Genomic DNA, 16,281 nt, shown 5'->3' with positions numbered 1-16,281 from the left:
GTGTTTAATCATGAAACGAGATAAAAATCTGATGATTATTGAATGATTATGTTCAATTATGTCTGTTACTGCTGGTTTAAATGATTTTTGTTGCGAGTCCTAAATTGTAATTTTAGCTAAATCATCACTGTAGATACTTCGAGTCGAGTATTCATGAATAAGAGATACGGCTGGAATGTATACGCGTGTTAGATTATGTAATAAAACACTGCGCTTATACTGCAACAGCTCGATAAAGGTTTAATGTAAGAAAAAGGGTAAACATAGAAGCTATCTTGAAATGGACGCACATAAATAGCATGCATCCATCTTGAGAAAGACGTGTTAAATTCATCTTTTGCTAGTAGGATTTTATTTAAGGCTTCATAAAATTCACAATAAAATATCTCGACAAGATTCATCATTCCTCTTTGTAATTGTGCTATTTTAAACAACAAATAACATTTCTAGAAAACGCAAAACTACATTTGAACGAATTGAAAAATCATAAATTTTTTATTTATTTGTGCTTGGAAGTATAATTTCCTAAAGGTTAAAATAAATTACCTCTTTACGAATATATTTCTAATAGGAAATTCTTTTTGCGAAAATTGTATGACAAATAAGCACTGGAGCACTTTCGTTATTACAATATTATCCATAGGTACGAGGATAAAATAGAGAGATACAATTTTCGTTTATTGTTGCCGCTATGCACGTTGGTATTTCTGTTTATTATTCTTCCCTTTGATATCTCGAAATTAAGTCGCAATATTCTTATATCTCGAATGTAATCTGCGACGACTTATTGGCATAGCGGCAATAAAGAAATATGAGCGGTACGATATTGCTGTACATCGCCTGCGACGATGAGAACGTCCATTTACCTGAGACAAAATCGTTTGTAAGCGTACGCTAAAGCAGAATACGCGATGCCGCGCTAGAGATTTATGAACGATCAAAATATGTAGCACGTATAAAGTCTGCGAGCTCGTAAATCTTAATGCAATTATCCAGATACAGTTTTCAACGAAAATTGTACGGCAAGATGTACCACATATAAACAAGTTAAAGTTACTTAGGGAAGTTGTTTATATAAAACTTGAACTCTAAAAGTGCAATACGAAGACTGATCAACAATAAATTACAAACTATAGTCCGCTTTAACATAGGAAAGATCTTCTGAAACAGAATATTTCAGTTAGTTATTAGAGAGAACAGAGAGAACAAGATTTATTAAATTCTTATATTAAACCTGTGCGTGGCGATTCAATAATAATTAACAAAAAGAAATAAAATCGATCTAATTTTTTCTAGAAAAAGCTCGATTTCCAAATTCATTCAAGAAATTGAGAATCAAACTTTTTTGTTATTAATTATTAAATTATTCGTAGCAAAAAGAAGGTATAGACAAAAGTAAAACGATACTCCTACATTAAGAAGGTATCGAGGCGAGACAACCGATGGGAAGGATTCACAAGCGGCACTTTCGCTTCAACGAGCAAGCTAAGTGGCGATGAATATAATTAGAACTCCCGAGATTGGCCGTTTACGGGTAACAAATCTCAGGACGGCAAAATCGTTGGCTACGCAGCGGACACAAAAGTCCCTCCTGGACACTCTATGGGAGCGACTGGCAGGATAACGGTTGGCAATGCGCCCGTGTTTGTTGACTTGAAATTTAGCGGCTGGCGATTGTTCTGGCTACGTGCCATTATCTGCTACGTGCGAGTCGAATTGCGAGAGAGATAGATAAAGAGATAGATAGAGAGACGAGGATGGACAGAGGGTACGGTGGAGAGAGAGGCTGGGACAGGGTGGAGTCTGCCCCTCGTGTCCCTTTGGAATGGGGAGGACGTTAAATCGCATTACCATCCGGCACGGCGACGTTATTCATTTGCATTATTATTTCTCGCGCGAGCGAGAACCCTGAGTTCTGTGCCCTCTGTGTCAGTGACGCGCAACCCACGCCAGCAGAGCTTGCGGCCACATTTTTGTCCTCATTCCAGCTACTTGCGCAAAACGACCTATCTCAAGTCAATTTTGTCATAAAAAGAAAGTTCAATCACTTGGACCTTCGCATCTTAACCGCTAAAATTCTCGAGAACTTTGTTGAGTTTGCTTAACTTCAATTTTAGCGCAACCAATTTTTGTTTTTTGTAAAATAGAAGACACAAGTAATCGAAGAAACAGATTAGATTTTTTTTTTATTGGAGACGATCAAGAAATGCACCGTTTCAAGCAAGTTGAGAGTTTTAACAGTTGGAGTGATCTTAATGAACAATTGGTGGTTGTGCGCCACTGCTTTATATTCTGCTCCATCTCTTCCCTATCGCCTCGCATCTTACACCATCTTAGAGTACTCACGTTCGAACTTAACGCATTGCGACAAGGATAAATTCGCGGCTTGAAAGTATACTGGCTCCGTTCGCGATTTTTCTTGGATATTTGTTGCTGCATGCGCGGTATCGTCCGGAAATTCTTGGCTGCTGGTGGATTTTAAAGCAAAGCCAAAGTCACGTAACCGAAATAAAATAATTATGAAAAGTTTATCGCGTCATTTTGCCACTTTTTCTATCGGGTTTCAAATCAGTCTCAAAAAGAATAATAAAAATAGTTTTGCTAAAGTTTCTAAAAATCTAGCTAGACTTGTATCTGGCAAGATCTTTAGAAACCAGATCTTTAGCCGTTTTTTCTGTAAATTTTTTCTGAATCTGAAGATCAATCTGAAAATATGAAAATAATTTTAGATCAGGTCTGTCCAATGTCAGTTCCAGAGCTAAAATGTAAAGCCATCGACGCAAAAAATCAATATGAATAAGATTTCGATTGTAAAGTGTTGATACGCGTCTGAGCGATCACGCTTATCAACACTTCATAGTCCCTAAAATCTTACATTAAATTTTTTTGTATCGATGGTTTTGCGTTTTGGTTCCAGGACTCAAATTGGACAGGCCTGCTTTAGACCATTAAAGTAATTGTACGTAGGACGTACAAGCTGATTGCTAAAATGTCAAAACTACTTGCAGTATTACCTATTTTGTTTGAGCGTCATAATTATTTTGACAATCCAACAAAATTATTTTTAGATCTATATCTAGCTAAACCTGTAGATACTTCAGCAAAAATTCTTTACATGTTTTAACCCTAGAATGCTATAGATATGTAAATTTTACGTGTAAGTCATTAACGAAGTCATTAGGTCTAATTTGTTATGTTAAAAGCTAGGACAAGCGGAGACAAGCTTTTAAAAATTCTGTCCATTATATATACATCACTTTAGCGGTCAGTACTGTAACAGAGAGCGTGATAAGTGATTTCAATTTTTAAGCAGTTTTGTGTCATTATTTTGTGTTATTATACATTTGATTCAAGTGTTATGAGGAAACACACACAATTGGACTACATACTCTATTTAAAAATTGAATTTAATAGTATGCTTACTTTTTCTTTCCTTCTAAGTTGATAATTAGGTTATTTGTGTTTATATTGTATAAAAGTTTACATTATAAATATTTTGTCACTAAAAGGGTGAAATGAAGATATGAAAAAAAATGTGTGTTATATTTTAATTAATATTGGCCTATTTCCTTACATAAAATTTACGTATCGATAATAATATTATATAGCGTTAACATTCTAGAGTTAATGCTCTGTCAGATAATTCGACTAATCGTATCCATAAATCAAAGCCAGTTAAAATATAGACATCAACGCTCGTTTTTTTAAAGATACGTGATATGAAGATACGTTGCACGTGTCGTGCATCTCTACGAGAACGTATAAATACGTTTTTACGGTAATCATTACGCGTCCCTTTTCATCCGTCTAGTTTAGGGGGAAAGTTTATCAGGTCTGACTGAATATCAATGGAATTCTCCACATTTAAACATATATCGCACGACGTATGCGGCACGCATAGCGCGATAATGTTCGCGTATCAATGCAATATAACCGCGCGTGGCGTTACGCTTACGTGATGGCGGTGTAAATATTAAAGATAGCACGACGCGAGGCGCTGGGGCGTCTGTCAAGATTAGACGCCACCCTCAGTGCGCTGAATATAATGCTGCAAAAAGGCGGGGGACAGGCGTGGAAAAAGGGCGGACGAGATCCTACAAATTACTTCTCGCGTCGAGGGTGGGCTCGCTCAGTCTGATTTCACCCCTGTCTGCGCCACGGAAAGAGCATTTTTTGTCTACAGCTCGTTGATCTCTCATCTCTCCCTCCTGGTACGTCACCCCTGTGATGCCGCGGGGCGCGACAAAGGAATTCGTTTGACGAGAGTCGCGACAGACGCTTCCTCCTTTCGAGGACTTTTCTGGAGACTTTAAATGGCCTCCTGCCTCTGCGACAAACTCGGCCAGTTAGTGTCGTTTATACCGTTAATTTCTTCACCCTCTGATTTTGCAAATGCGTCTTGTAAAAAGTTCTTTTAAAAGATAAACACACTGTTTGAAATTATTTAACTTTTTGCTAAACCTATGAGGAGGATGAAAAGCGATGTAAGATTAATATTTAACATGAGTATTTTTTTCGGCTTGGATTAATCTTAATTACTTAAACCGTAGTTTAACTAATTTAGTGTCTCCTTTCAGTTCTTCAGTTTCAAGTTAAATATGCAAGTTAAAGCTGAGTTCTAATTGGTTAAAGTTAACCAACGTTGATGAAACCATCTCAAAATATCGAGGGTAGATCGAAACTGTATTAAATTTTAAAGTAAGATGAAATACTGAGCGACATGATGATAACTGTTTGTAGAGCATCCTAAAATCTGTTGATATTGCTTCTGTAAGATTTATAAAGTTCAAACGTATTCATCAGCTTCTCGTTCAACAAATTCAAGGAGATATGAAATGTTTTTGGACCAATATAGGATGACGAAAAATGTTATTTCCGTCGAAAGAGACGTCGTTACGCGAATTATGATGCTCGAGGCGTCGGCGCGTATAAATGAAAAAGCTACTTTAATATATTCCAAACTATCACGTTGATGCATATGTCAACGTAGAGCTATCGAGGAAAATGTCGCTATCGGTTTTGCTCAAAGTGACTTTGAAATCTCTCTCTCTCTCTCTCTCTCTCTCTCTCTCTCTCTCTCTCTCTCTCTCTCTCTCTCTCTAAATCTATCTATTTCTATCTATCTCTATCTCTATCTCTATCAGCGGATTTCGAAATCGTCTTTGGATTGCGGCGTGAAATCCATTACCGTTCTCATGAGGTGGCATCGCGCGTACATCATATTCCTTTGAATTTCCATAAGTGCGGACACTTCTCACCGCTGCGGCTCTTTGGACGAGATGCAAATGGCTAGATACGTAAATGCAAATCTGCCGAGCGGACGACACGAATACAACGAAGACGGCGTCCGCTCACGGCGCGGATTTTGCGACACCATTACGCTTCGTTCGTTGTCATTCCACGGGTGACTGACTTGTCAGACTCGTTGCATTCGCAACTAAGCTCATTTTAACGGAGTTGAAAATAGGAATGTGTTTAAAATTATTGTACTATAAGATTTCAAACAAATAATGAAGAAGGCTAAATTTTGATCAAAAATTCTTTACGTATATAATTTTAACTTTGCTTATTAAGCATCAGTAATATTAAATTGCTTGTCAATTTAATTTGTGATATTATTCCAGCCTTCAGTTTAGAACTGTGTTTCAAGACAAATAATCGGCGCGCTGTTTGCTTGGACTGGAAATAGTAAAATTCACAAAAATATTACAATTATAGGTATCAAGACTCACTTTGTTTTCATCTGTATTGAACATTCCCCGATCGATTTTCACTTATTTTCTAATAAAGGATGATATTGATAGTTCGTTATTTCAAGACCGTCTTAAGTAATGCCTTAAGTAATACCTCTGATTGGCTTATAACATCTTAAGATTGTATTTAAGACACAAATGAAGTTACACATAAAAATTGACTATGAATACCATTATAGACTTCTATTATTTCCAAATAAAGATGCGAGAATCATTAAGTATGTGCGCTAGCTATTTTCGACAAGATCAGAGTTCGCCAACTTGCAAGTCATTGCCAACAACGCTGAGTACGAAACTACGAGGATGGTTATACATGACCGATGTGCCGAACCACGTTGGATCTAATCCAGCGTGCATGCTGTGGCATACATCAGTGACTGCTAATGTACCGGCGCTGCTTCGCGTGCGCGCACATGCTCGCATTCTGCAGTATGGGAACGCGTGCACGTATGCAGGCGATAATTCCGATAGCTCCACTTCGGCGATATCTACGGCTTACAAACGGATAGAACGATCGGCGCAGTTTTTACGAATTGTTTTTACTCATGAATCTAGTGATGCAGTCGTACACTGAAAAAAAAATCTTAATTTCCCAAAGAAATATTTCTTTGCTCGTATTAAAAAAAATCATATATATATTTCTTTGGGTTAATGAAAATTTCTTTGATCCAAAGAAATAATTTTGTTGAATACGAGCAAAGAAATATTTTCTTTAAAATTAAGATTTTTTGTTCAGTGTAATAATCGAGTAATAAAAGACTGAACGTTTCTCACTTTTTATGCGCATATCCCTTTTTAATTATTTATGTACTAAAAACGGAAATTAAAGAAATCTGTTTTGCAAAAAATATTTTCGAAGAAATGAAAGAAATAAAAACCGATGTTAAAAGTATCTTGCATTAATGGTAGAGCAACACATGTCGATAGCATTTCTCGTACACCAAATTCAATTCTTGTTCAATTATTTAGCTCATTAATTGCTTTATCGTCTACTTCCAGATAATTTTAACGTAATTTAAACTCTCTGTATCTCTACTCTGTCGATAGCAGCGTCGGGTGAAATAATTTGATTTCTAAATACACAATGTAACTTGGTCTAATCGGTCGTTCAGGATAGCAGGAAGTCTTCCGCCCTAAATCCGAAAACGAGTTTCACCAAGCGCATCGTCCCTGACAGTATTTTAACGATCGACAGTATACTGACACGTAAACGGTAACACCTGGCATCGTACAACAAATGCATCCGCGGCGATAGATGTAAGAAATGTTATTGTCGCATCGACGCAATTAATACCGAACCGTATCGTTCACGTATGATTGGGCGGCACAAATATACGCGAATATATAATAAATATTAACACTAAAATATTTACTTCACTTCGTATAAACAGACTTGGGTAATGGTCCTCTCGACATCTATCGCGAGATTGCAGAGTTCTTGATAAACGCCTGATTTATGTAATTAATTAACGCTCTCTATTAATTTTGTTTATTTAATTCCCGTTTATAAATGTTCTCTCAAACAGTTTGGAGTTTACTCGCATAGACTGAATATAATACGGAAATGATGAATATACCTACCAAATATGTAATAACTTAAAACAAATTGTTATTTGAGAGATATACAAGGCAATTTTTTAAGAAGAGATCACGGAAATTGGATTATGACACATAAAAAGAACGATTCTGCTAAAATATTTAAAAGTTTAGTTAGAAAATAATTTATTGGATCAGTTAAAATAATTATACAAAAAACTCAAGTAATAATGTAAAATATCGAAATTATTTTTTCCGTGTAGCAACTAGCTTGAGCGTCCTTGATAGTATAACAAAATTATTTTCAGATCTTTAACTAAATTTTTAAATACTTCAGCAAAACCGTTCTTTCCAAGAAAAATTTCAATGTCTGAATTAAAGAATATATTAAAGAAGTATAAAAATAGATTAAATACCTGAACTACGTTATTAATATACAAAACTTTTTATCGCATTTTCTTTAATTATATTATATTATAGCCAACTCGGCCACGAATATTCAGGCGTAATTTTTATTACTGCTCGTTAGCGGTTTCCGAGTCATTGTTATACCGTAATAATACTTTCGGATGTTGCATTAGCTTCAATGATTTACGGTATGCCATACGTCTTACGGATGCTCGTTCAAAGCAGGATCGATCGAGCGCATGTCGCGTCCGAACAGCGTTCCAAACGAGGCAACTGCTTAACTGTGAAACGCGAGTTGTGTCTCGATGTGCGACATACTTGCAGTCAAAGTGAGTCTTTATTGGACGCTTTGTCTCGTCGGGCGACGAGAAATTTGTGGAACTTTACTTTGGGTAACCGCCTCGCACCGGAAAGTTTGCATTTCCGAGACGAAATGAGTCTTACCCCGTCGATGCTCCATACTGGATGCTCTTTATTTTCACCGTCGCGAAGTTGACAATTCGTTATTGATGCACAAATTTGAACACATAAACTTGCGATATCGCGGGGCGTAAATAAATAATCAACGCTAGTACATAGTTGCACGAAAGCGTGATGCCTTGCGTTCGTTATTCGTTATTTCCGTTAACTAAGAGAGCTTCACAGAGATTGATTAAAATTTAAATATAAATAGAATAGAGATACCTTATCGATTTTTATCGGAGAGATGTATTGTCAAAGAGATTTATTTACATAATTATAAATATTTATATAAAATTAGAATGCAACAACTATATTATCTCTCAGAAAGGATATTAAAAACCACCTTTAAAAAATGTAGCGGGAAAATAATCTTTTTGCAGGATAGGTCCGGGATAAAGAGACACGGAAAGTGCATTCGGAAACGCAGCGCACGATAATCCCTCAGCTTCAATGGATAACGATGATGATGCCGGAACTGACCCGCGGAGATTTATTAGCACGCAAGTAGAAAGTAGAGCCACTCTTTGACAATGAGACTTTGTTCCCACGGTTTCGGTAATCTGGATATCGCGTGACGAAACTTATTGGAAAAGTTCCCTCCTTCCCCCTAGCGGGAATTTCGCGAGTTGGAAGTACGATCGAGTGGATTTGCCGATTCACTGTTACGGAATAACAGGGGAAACACTTGAAATATACAATGTTGCGGTAATAAAGATGGAGTGTCGTAATGAAACGTTCCGTACGCATGCCGTCCTTCCTCGGAAGTTCGAACCGGCACGGGGCGCACTGATTTAGCTGGTTATTGGAAAAGTTTCCTTTCGACCGATAAAACCTCTTAATTCATGGTGATTTCTCATTGGCAGGCGCTAACTTAATAATCTCCCCAGACTTCCTGAATTATATGAAACTGATTAAAATATAAACTTCCACTCTAAATCAAAAATAGAAATTTTAAATACAATCGTGGAAATGATGGCCACGATTTTGTCTATATTATGTAATTATTTTTATCTTTTTTATATTTATTTAATATCTATTATCCATTTCCTTTTCGATCTTTTATATGTGGTCTTTTTCATATATAATATAATTGTATCCTTTTAATTTAAAATTTTCAATATATTTAATGATATTTAATTTATTATACTTGAAGTATGAGAGACAAAGAGAGAGAAGGCAGGGGAATACAGTGAAATATTCTCTTCATTTAAGGATTAGGCGGCTGCTGCAATTAGAAGCAGAAGCGAGATGTTACTCTTGATAAAACAGTCACGAATTCCCTAGAGCTTTTCTGCGTAATTACCTTCTTGATCAAAAGAAGACTAACTTTATTCTTCAGATGAACGTTAATTATTTGCACGATAATAGTTCATATATCAAAACTTATTTGTAATATAACGAAAAGAACAAAATATAAAAATGAGGAGTTATACATATATATATATTTTATAAAATATTGAGTAAAAAATATTAAGTAAAACATATAAATATTTTAAATTATTAAATATCCAATAATGCTATCGTCACATCGTTTAACAAAATATACATGTATTATTTTATTTGTCAAAGTTGATTATGTCACTATAGTTACATAAAACAGCCTTTAATGTGAATTAATTTAATGTAGCGAGTGGTTGAATTTGTCATTAATTATTATCAACTAGTACGAGCAGATAATTTTCAATTATCTGCACAAAGTAATAGTAGATTGATATACTTCGCTTCTCTCTCCTTACTTCAAAAGCGACACAAATAAAAAAAATTAAATTTTCTAGGAAAGGGGACAAATATTTTACAACTTGACAAAAAATTATTGACTAATCAAATAATATTGGCAAAAAGTGTATATTTTTATAACGTGCAATTTTTGTTATTTTGGTTTCAAATCAAAGAAATTTTTTTCTTTAACCGAAATTTCTTTAAATCGAAGTAACCTTTTCTCTGGATATAACGACTTTAACGAGTTTTTTTTAAATCATCTTCTTTTTTTGAATTGTGATTTTTTTATGAAGTTAATTTAACGATCGATAGGATAATGTCTCTTAACTCATTCACGGTAATAATTGGAAATAACGTTTTTTGACTTGCGTCACTTTTGAAGTAAGGGAGTGATGCGGAAACAAAGGTAATTTATCACAGTTCATTAGCACTGCTCTCTCGGGGGCGAAACATAATTCGTGCTTGAAATAGGCTGAGCAGGCTGAAACGGCTTACATGAAAAATGTCCACGATGATGTTAACGCATTAATGTAAAATAACGGGTTGCGATACGAATAATGGGAGCAAGCAACGAGTTTGAAACAAATTGCTAGAGATCATGACGAGATAGAGGAGAGTGTAGGAGAAAAAAGCGTCTTGCGAATACTGCGAGGAGTTTGGGCGCTATGCGAAAACGCGAGGGGATATTAATGTGCTCGGGCCGGACTTGGCCGGAGGCAGGCCAACGCTAACCGAACTTCAATCGAATTAACATACGAATGGCACTCGAGCCAATTGCGAAACTTTCATTTTAGCCGAGCAACAGCCAAAAAAAGCCTCTCTTCAGTTTCTATCCCGACGAATATTCCATTATAGAGTTTTGTTCGGAAACTTTGCGATCATTCGCCAAGCGACTGAAAATTTATTTATTTAAAATTCGTTTAAAGTTCGATGCATACTATTTTTTAGTTACTCGCTTAATGAGACAATTTATTTGACAAGCTTTTCATGAATATTAAATTCATCATTTTCAAAAAACGAAAAAGACGCAAATTTAAATAGAATAAAAGTGGCAGTTTTAATTTTTCATATTTCTTATTTAATGGAAAGTATACCATTCAAATATAATGCGATAAATTTGGATAAATTTTGACATGCGCAAGAATTAAATTTCTACAGAAAATCAATTGTGGCTTATGAAATTTATCGACATTTCTTCAAAAATACCCGCAAGTCTATAGATTGATCTATAATCAGATTTAGATATAATATTAATTACTTGTATAATTATTAAATTATCTAATATATTTTTAGATAATCCTTTTTATCTCGTTCTTTTTATCGATTTTTATCAATTATTTATATGTATAATATTAGATATTACTTATATAAAATACCGTAAATGTAGGTGACTTGGGACAGTGTAGATAACTTGGGACAGTATGTATTTTTGTTAAATTTAATCGTGGTATCTATCCATGAGTCTCTAAAGAAAATTTAAAATTTAAACTTTTTTTAGAGACTCATGGATGGATTAAATTTAATAAAAATACATGCCCAAATTACCTACACTGTCTCAAGTTACCTACACTGAAAAAAATGCGTGTAATTTCACATGGAAATGTCTATGATCGGAAAATTTTCCAGTGTACACTTACAGTACTTTTATTATATGGTGCGTAAATTTACGAATTGTATTACTTAAACGGTAGTATAAATATTGTAAGTACTTTTTTAATAGCAACAGATTATCATTAAAACCAGTAACATAGTAGTATTTCATGGTACTTGTTTCGTAAGGATAACGTCGCGCAGATGAGCGTGCAGAATGAATTACTGTGCGGGACTTTCCCATCGTGGCTAGTAATTGATTCGCGTAGAGCTAATTACGCTGCATAATTAGGTACGCTATAACAACTGCGTCACAGCAGTAATTTGCTTGCGTGATAAGAGCGTAGTGTGATTGCTGCCTCTATTTCCAACGAGATAAATCAAGGTCATCACGCAAAATCCAGTACCTTTTTTCCAAAAGGGATACAGAGCGCTTTATAAACGGAAAACAAGTCTCTCACGTTGTTGTAAGCAATCACAGCCTTCTGTTCGCGATACAGTGTACAGTATACTGTAGCATCAAGCTAATGTCCTGTATTAAACAGACTTGTATGCGATAAAAATGGCTCGCGCGAATAAAAAACTCCATTACGCGCGCTACATAGAATATCCTTTACCATCTTATGAAAGTGACTTTGAAAATCTATTGTATCCCAGTTTTTCAGATAAAAAGAATATTATATTTATTTGTGCTAACAAAATTCAATATCTTTTATTACGGTAAAACATTGATTTATGGTTGTATACCATAATGCTATTAATTAGAATTGATATTTATTTTTTTTAGCGATATACTGAATTATATTTCGTTATTCAATAAATATAATTATTCAGTTCTTAAAACACATGAATACTTTTTTAATTGATTACATGTATAATCGTTAATTATTGCGTAATATTTTAATGCATTGAAATAAGAATTATATATTTTTATGTTAAAAGATTGATACTTTTATGTTATAACGAGAGAAAGAGAGAAAGAGAGGAAGAAGATATAATAGATGAATTTCAATTTCCTAAACTCAGATATGAACGTTGTTAATAATAATTAATTTAGCCTTCGGTCGTACATTAATCGATATTTTCTACTGATATCTTTTCCAATAAACATACATGCACATAAATTTGCGGAAACACCTGCCGTTTCCGATGAGAATTACTCGTTAAACTCGAACTATCAAAATTTTCGATGTTAATTATATATTGACGGGCTATCGTCACATAGAGCTGAGCCACACGGAGAACCACTAACGACATCCTTATTAATAGTTACACTATCCGTTATTATTATCCAGGCACTCATCTGTGTAACATAGCCTTGTGAGGGCTTAATTAAATCGCCTTTTGCAAACCACCGTGTCGTGGTCGATGCGGTTTGTTCCGAAAATCGCACCTGCATATGTACACAAGTAAACAGTATTTTAGACCGCCAAGAGAATGTTTCTTTAAAATTCTGATAAAAAGGATTTGATGGGTCGTATTAATGTGAACAGACCGTTAAAGTAACGCAATGCTTTTTTACTTTCATCGTTTAGTTCTTTCATTGTGCTGACATTTCCAATTTCCAAACATGTGAAAATTCATTTACTTCTACCTGTACTTTGTTGTTTTATTTATATAGACAAATCGGCTTCTTATTAACTGTTGAAAGATTAGAACTAAGTTGTTTTATTACATTATTCAAGTGGTTCGTGCACTGCAAATCCAAGTATATAATTAGTATTTTCATGTGCCTTGAAATTCGCGAATTGAAATACACAGCAAGAAAGTTTTTGAAAATCAAGTAAAAATTTTACATATTTTTGTAAATTTCTATTTGAAACAGTAATTTTTGAGATAATAAAAATTTAATAATAGCCAATTACACACACAGACTACGTTTAGACAATCGCCTATGAATATTTGCGAGTGTGCCGCGGAAGCGGAAGTGCACAATCTGTAACCAGCCATATTTAAATCCTTACGATTCCAAAAATTATTACTTACAATAAAAATTCACAAATAATCGTTTACTTAATTTTTTGAGACCTTTTTTATTATGATATTTTTATCATGAATTTTGGAACATCCTATATATGTGATTTTGTTTTGTGTGTAAAAATAACACTATGCTACACGTTTGAATGTGTAAATTCATTCTTGTGCATGCAATATAGTGTTATTTTTACATGGAAAGCTATATAAATCATATACATATGAAGGTACTTGTTACACACTTGGATTTACAGTGTGCAGTTTATTTTTGACATGTACAATTTTGACTGTATCTTTGTGACACATAAAAAAAGCAATGCATCGTGTAAACGATTAAGAGATGATTTCGCGTAATGGGAAGAATTTCTGGTGCGATTGTCATGCGGTAGAATGGGTCGCCATCGAGGCCGCTCGATATTCCGAAGAATAATTTATCACCTTGCGGCAAAAACGCTGTCGCCGATATTCACATTTCCTGGCCACGCCTATCAGATAAGAGACAAAAATTATTCAAATCTCATTTAGGGGGGATTATTACATCTCTTTCGCAAGACAGCGAAGCGCTGTTCCTGCGCATAGAACCGTTTTGATTTGTTTTATTAATATTATATTCCTGCTCTACGCGAGAAACGGTCGATCGACTTCGTTTTTCCTTTCACCCCCGCGTGATACTCGCGTAATTTATGTGATATATTTAATCCGCATTAACGAGGGGGATTATTAATTACGTTGGCACGGCGCCACCGTTAAGGCTAGGCATGTTTTCCTGCTAGCCGGAGTGCGACGTGTAAATCCTCGCAACGCGACTCGGGAGAGCGAAAAACAATGGAAATGCATGGCATGCATGATTTTTTACGGTAACGTTAGTGGGCGGAGTCTCAAGATTTGTGAGACTGAAAGGATTTTATATTAAAAGATTTGATATTATAAATGTACGTCGCTACATTTGCATTTATTAAGGCGCATTTTGCCACGTCACGCTGAGACTAGATTAAAAATTGTTCGCTGTTAATAATTCGGTCGAGTCCGCGAGGATTCTTCTAGCTCTAATTCTAATTTTACTTAGGCCGGAATTAGACTATGCATTAAAGATTGAGATTAAAGATTGAAATTTCACGAATGAGGATAAAGAAATTTTGACTCCTTTTGTTCTGATTGGTCAAACATCAATCTTTCAATTTTCAATCTCATTCTTCAATGCGTAGTCTGATTCCGGCCTTACTCAATTAATATTTGGCAGCTCTAGGCATTTGTCTCACAGATGTTTCATTGATACGCAATTAGAATATTCATTTTCATTAATTATGTATATGCGGAAAGTTAAAATAATTTGCTCTGTATCGAGAAAAAAGTCTGGTGCATTAATTGGAATTCTGGTTGGACAAATCAGAATTTTCTGGTTGAATCTATTATAATTTTAGTTGAAGTAATCAGAATTTTGAATCATTAGAATTTTCTCGACGAATTTCTGTTCGTCGTTTTGCAATCAGAAATTGTTTTCAGTGTAATGTTACTATTATTACGAATGGATGTATGACTAATCGTATGGCAATACTACTGCCGCACACATCTCATGAAGAGTATGATCGTTAAAATATTCGTGATAATAGATTAATAGAGCAGATAAGTAAATTATTGAAGTACTAAATCTTTAAGGAACAGAATAGGTATTTTATCATTTAATATGTATAAATTATTTTATAATTTATACATATTATTATAATTTATATTAATTTCGACAATTTGACTCGAGTAAAATACCACACTGAAAAAAATATAGTCAATTTTAATAAATATTTAGTTGAATACATGCCAACTAAATATTTATTAAATATAAAGATATATTTATTTGATACAAGAAATGTTAATTTGATTTAACAATCTTTTTTTTTTACTAAACAAATATTTATTTACTGTAAGTAAATATTTTTAGTTGGCAGTATTGAACTAAATATTTATTAAAATTGACTATATTTTTTTCTCAGTGCGGATGTACAGATAAGTTTCTGCGGTCTTTAGATAGTACTAACAGTGTAGATATTTAAAAGAACCCATATTAATTATGTATGGAAAATTAGGTCTCGGTGAAATAAGTCAATTTTTACATACGATGTAGCTTATAATGTGTAAATAAAAAATGTTATATACACATGGCTCAAATAATGGATAGTTCTTGAGCTGTAATATATCAAAGGTGTAAAACTTGTATTCATAGAGCACCTTTGACATATCAGAGCTTAAAAACTATCCATTATTGATCATTGTATATATTTATGACATTGTTTGTGTTCACTACGTTATAAGTTATATCATATATATGTGAAAACTGACTTATTTCACTGAGACCCAATTTTTCATATAATTAATGCGGGTCCTTTCTGTGCACAATTATGTGACCAGCCTGCTTTTCAAAAGTTATATAACAATTCGCAGTTAGACAACTACCACATTTTTAATTTAATTGAAAATGAACGTTGAAAAAGTGCATATTCGCTATATTGCATGCTTTACTATTTTTATTGCGATAAAACTGTCACTGAAGCAACATATAATTTATGTGACTTACACACTATTGTGTCGGAAAGAATGTGTATCAAGATTCATTTAAAAGATTTTAAAGTAGTGATTTCGATGTGAACGATAAATTGCACTACGAAGCATTCTTTCGCCATGACATTCATGCTGTCCGAAAGATAGCAAAAAGTGATAGATTCGAAAAGCAAATACTTTGGTTGAAATCTTTGTATATATCGTTTCATTCGTATTAAAAATAGATTTTCGAAAGAAAATCAAAGAAATTTATTTATACATCTCATAAATAGATACTATGCCTTTGGAA

At 34.2% G+C, this 16,281-nt stretch overlaps 1 protein-coding gene across 3 annotated transcripts in view; it reads left to right on the top strand.

Annotated features, from left to right (window-relative positions):
• LOC108761792 (limbic system-associated membrane protein) overlaps positions 1 to 16,281 on the top strand; it is a 291,620-nt gene that overhangs the window by 164,124 nt on the left and 111,215 nt on the right. For 2 of the 3 annotated variants that reach the window (XM_018508514.1, XM_018508513.1), the window contains one exon: positions 8,540 to 8,670. The exons of the other annotated variant lie outside the window; for it this stretch is intronic. The gene's annotated coding sequence lies outside the window, so the exon portion shown is untranslated. The remainder of the gene's footprint in view (positions 1 to 8,539; positions 8,671 to 16,281) is intronic. 3 annotated transcript variants of the gene reach the window in all.

The sequence above is a fragment of the Trachymyrmex cornetzi genome, unplaced genomic scaffold, assembly GCF_001594075.2.
Source record: "Trachymyrmex cornetzi isolate Tcor2-1 unplaced genomic scaffold, Tcor1.1 scaffold262, whole genome shotgun sequence".
NCBI classification, from domain to species: Eukaryota; Metazoa; Arthropoda; class Insecta; order Hymenoptera; family Formicidae; genus Trachymyrmex; species Trachymyrmex cornetzi.
Note: the sequence above shows the minus strand (reverse complement) of the source record. Positions and strands in the feature narration are given on the sequence as shown.